Here is a 3,538-nt window from a genome sequence, read left to right as displayed (position 1 = left end):
AATTCTTTTTCTCACGTCACTTCAGCACATTTTTCAGATTTTCCAAAAAGTCGATGAAGGATCGACCAAAGATAGAGAAGTCATCCATGAAGACCTCTAAATATTGCCCCACCATATCAAAAAAAATACTCAAAATGCATCGTTGAAAAGTGGCAGGGGCATTACACAGTCCGAATGGCATCCTTTGGTTAGCAAAGGTGCCATAAGGACATGTGAATGTTGTCTTCTCTTAATCTTCAAGCGTTATCTCTATCTGATTGTATCCTAAATATCCTTCAAGGAAGCAATAGTAAGAGTGACCAACTAGCCTTTCTAAGATTTGATCAATGAAGGGCAAAGGAAAGTGATCCTTCCTCGTGATGGTATTCAACTTTTTGTAGTCAATGAACACTCTCCAACCAGTACTAACTCTAGTTGGCACAAGTTCATTGTTGACACTGGCTACGATGGTGATTACGAACTTCTTAGGAACCACCTGAGTTGGACTCACCCATTGGCTATTGAATATGGGGTGTATAATACCCATATCCAACAATTTAAGTACCTTGGCCTTAACCACTTCCTTCATATTTGGATTTAATCTACATTGTGGTTACCAGGAGGTCTTTGCATTATCCTCGAGATGAACGCGGTGAGTACAAATCAATGGGTCGATTCCCTTAAGGTCAGCAATTGACCATCCAAGGGCTCCTTTGTGCTCAATGAGAGTAGAAATAAGCATACTCTCCTATTCTTGCTCAAGGTGGGAAGAAATCACCACCGGGTATGTCTCATCTTAACCTAAATAAACATATTTGAGATTAGAGTACAAAGGTTTTAGGTTAAGCTTCAGTGCTTTGAGGCTAGACGGTAGAGGCACTACACCTGTTTGGGGTAATTCTTCAAATTGTGGCCTCCACTAGTTAACTTTAAGTACCGGCGTAACATCGAGCATGACATTTATCTCCCTAATCATGTCATTATCTAAATCAGGGGAGTGGGTCAAGCACTTCTCTAGAGGGTCAGAGGATAAGGTCATCAGAGTTCTATCTTTCATGAAAGAGTCTATCACATTAATGTCGTGGGCCTCATCGTCATCCTCTCCCTGTCTGCTCATGTTGAAAAGATATCGAACTCCAATGTCATATTTCCAAAAGACAAATACATGACCTCATTTCTACAATTGATGATATTATTGGATGTAGCAAGGAATAGGCGGCCAAGTATAACAGGGATTTGAGTGCTCAAATCTGTGATGGGCTGAGTATCTAGGATGATAGAATCTACAGGATAGTAAAATTTGTCAACCTGGACCAACACATCCTCAATCATCCCCCTCGGTACGCAAACTGAGCGATCAACAAGTTGTAATGTGGTCCAGGTAGGTTTTAATCCACTTAGACCCAGATGTTCATAGACCGAATAAGGGATTGAATTTACGCTCACCCCTAAGTCAAGAAGTGCGTTCTCAATTTGGTGATTCACAATTATACAAGTGATAGTGGGGCTACCTGGATCTTTATATTTTTATGGCATATCTTGCTTGAGAATGACACTCACTTTTTCTATCAAGAAAATTTTCTTTTTAATACTTTGTTGCCTCTTGGTTGTGCATAAGTCTTTCAGAAATTTGGCATATGAAAGAATTTATTTCACAGCATCCAGAAGAGGGATGTTAACCTTCAATTGTTTCAACACCTCTAGAATATCTTGTGAGTTGGTTAGAGGTTTTGGTGCAATCAACCGCTGGGGGAATGGAGCAATCGGCTTGCTCAAAGGTTCGGGTTCTAATTCATGTGAAGTAGTGCTAGGTCTATCATCTGTGTCTTCTTCTGGGTCCTTAGACTTTTTAGCCCTTGCCGGAATAGATTTGTCAATTGTTTTTCCACTCCTAAGAGTGGTGATAGACTTGGTTTGCTCCATTGCATTTAAAGAGCTTGGGCCACTGATTTCACATTATGGTTTTGGATTGGGGAGAGCTTGAGTCGGAAGCAACCCTTTTCTCTCCAATTGTTAAGTGTGACTCTATCCATTGCATGGACGATGCAACCATTCCTATTGCTGATTTGATATCCTGGAATGCTTGTGACGTATTCTGGTTGAGTAGCTCTTGGTCTTGAATATGTTTTAGAACTAGGTCCTCTTGAGGTTTCCTTTAATCCAAAAATTGGTTAAGGATTCTTTGAGGAGTAGTAGTTTATCCATTCTTCCAACTAAAATTTGGATGGTTTCTCCAACTGGAGTTATAAGTATTTGAGGCGGTTCCTTTGAAAGGACTCTAGTAGTTGTTTACGGCATTTGATTGCTCATTCAATATTTCTTAAAAAGCAGGTATTGTTGGACAATTTTCAGTTGTATGAACATTACAAGCACAAATACCACAAATAACTTCCTTAGCCTTATCCTTCTTAAGTTTCATAGCCTCGAGTTTTCTTGTGAGATTAGCCACTTTAGTATTTATGTCATCTTCCTCTTTCAAAATATATATTCCACCCTTCTCCTTTGATTGAATAGGCTTAGAAGTCGTGTTAGGTCTTGGGGAGATGTCCCATGATTGTGCGGTTTCAGCAAGTTTGTTAAAGTAATCCCACACATCATCGACATCTTTGTTCATGAATTCCCCATTGCACATTATGTTGACGAATTGGTGCATGGAAGATGTCAGTCCTTCATGGAAGAAATTTTTTATGCATCACGTTTCAAAACCGTGTTGTGGGTATAAACTGACAAGATCCTTGAATTGCTCCCAATATTGGAAGAATGTTTCATCTTCCTTTTGGGCAAAGTTCATGATCGACTTTCTGATGATGTTCCTCTTATGATATTGGAAGAATTTCTTTATGAACTCCCTTGTCATGTCATTCCAGCTGCCAATAGATCGTGAACATAGTGAATGTAACCACATCTTAGATTTTTCTTTTAAGGAGAAAGGAAAGAGTTTCAGCCTGATCATGTCCTCAGACACATTAGGAAAATATAAAGTAGCCATTATCTCGTCATACTCTTTGAAGTGTAAATATGGACTTTTAGATTCAAGTCCATGGAACTTTAGAAGGAGTTGGTTCACTCCTGGCTTGATATTTATATTTCCTGTATTTTTTGAAAAAATCAGACAGGAAGGTGTGCTCACCCTTCCTTATTGTAAGAAATCTCATAATGTATGGGACGGGGATGCGTTGTGCACCTCATTCTCATCCTAAATTTCCTCAACTAGAGGTTGAGGTTGATTTGTAGATTGATTTGCAGCCATCACTTTTATTAACTCTAAGGATCTCAAGTAGTGTCTAATTTGGTGATGGATAGGCAGCCCTTCAAGTAATCCTGCTTCACTTAAGAGACGTCGAGTATTGTCATGAACCCACTTGGGCATGAAACACTCCCAACCTTTAAGTAATTAAACCTAAACTTAAGAAATAAAACTAGGGAAACTAAAACAAATAAGAGATCTAAAAAAAATAAGAGAGAGAATTAGAAAGAGATTACCGGATTAGAGATTGCTATGTTAGAATCCTACAAAACAGAAAACAAAGTTAGTTTCTAAAAACAAAGTAGAAAAATT

The 3,538-nt window shown here is 38.7% G+C and overlaps 1 non-coding gene across 1 annotated transcript; it reads left to right on the top strand.

Annotated features, from left to right (window-relative positions):
* Positions 1-2,681: 2,681 nt before the first annotated feature.
* LOC131254566 (small nucleolar RNA R71) lies at positions 2,682-2,788 on the top strand. Its single transcript, XR_009175685.1, has one exon. It is a non-coding gene; the product is annotated as a small nucleolar RNA R71 (small nucleolar RNA).
* The last annotated feature ends 750 nt before the right edge of the window (positions 2,789-3,538 follow it).

Source organism: Magnolia sinica, chromosome 8 (genome assembly GCF_029962835.1).
Source record: "Magnolia sinica isolate HGM2019 chromosome 8, MsV1, whole genome shotgun sequence".
Taxonomy (NCBI): domain Eukaryota; kingdom Viridiplantae; phylum Streptophyta; class Magnoliopsida; order Magnoliales; family Magnoliaceae; genus Magnolia; species Magnolia sinica.
The sequence above is the reverse complement of the archived record's forward strand: the minus strand, read 5'-3'. Positions and strand labels throughout refer to the sequence as shown.